This window comes from Hippocampus comes, unplaced genomic scaffold (genome assembly GCF_001891065.2).
Source record: "Hippocampus comes isolate QL1 unplaced genomic scaffold, H_comes_QL1_v1.1 scaffold155, whole genome shotgun sequence".
In the NCBI taxonomy this organism is placed as follows: domain Eukaryota; kingdom Metazoa; phylum Chordata; class Actinopteri; order Syngnathiformes; family Syngnathidae; genus Hippocampus; species Hippocampus comes.
In genome coordinates this window covers 2,204,493-2,205,556 of record NW_017804967.1, presented here as the reverse complement: position 1 = coordinate 2,205,556, position 1,064 = coordinate 2,204,493, and positions in this window count along the sequence as shown.

The window sequence follows — 1,064 nt, the reverse complement described above, 5'->3', positions numbered from 1 at the left end:
GTACTATGTGTAGAACCTATTTTTTAAAAATTATTATGATTAGTCTGAATAATACTAAATGCATCTTTACAAAGATAAGAAAGCTCAATTTTGATGGACACAATAATAGAGGCATTGACTGAACAATGTGATTATTATTGTGGTTGGAGAATGACAGTGTTGGTGGGACAAAATATTAGCTCTCAGTTCACATCAATGGAAACTACAACAACAAAAACTATCAAATACGTCGCTCCTAAGTAGATGTCATAATATTGTGCTGGTGTTCCTAATAAAGTGATCAGATCACTGATACGTTGACTAAAGCCGATACTCATAAATCGAAGTCAGTGAGCAATGACCACAAACAAAAAACCACGCCATAAAAGAAAATTTGAGATGATAGAAATGAGCTCCAATAAAATCAAATTGACCAGAGACATTTGGACATTCTTTAAAAGTACTTTTATTTGTTGCTTTTTTTTTTTAATTGGTACAAACCTGTCAATGTGATGCATTTCAATGTAAGATCAAACATTTAATAAGAAATGTGTCAAGTAATATAGCACATACAATAAGTTAAAACATGTCACACAAGAATGTTGTTGTTGTTTTTTGTTTTTTGTTTTTTAATCTACACAAAAACACCCTTAACAGAGTTTAGGTCTAGACTGAAAGATCACTGGATAGTATAAGTGTGTGAGTGTGCAGTGTCCCCTCGTGTAAAATCCCCACGCATGCACAATGCATGCCTGCAGCTCCAACCGGCCCACTCACAGGATGTGAACACCCCCCCCTCGCGCCCCCATAAAAAAAAAACAAAAAAAAAATTCATATTTCATAAATTACCTTTTGACAGAACACAAGTTCACTTGAACACAACATTACAAGTGCTTCAAGAGGCACTCGGGGGAGACGACAATTTTTTGGGGCCCTCCGGAGAATCATTACGAAGGATTCAGAGTCAAATCTTTTTTTTTTTTTTATAAGTGAACATCATGAACCCACGCGCGGGGCTGAGCGGGTGACTTTCGTTGAGTCCCAGTGTCTAAATCGGGGGCGAGGGACACGAGACTCGGCGTGGG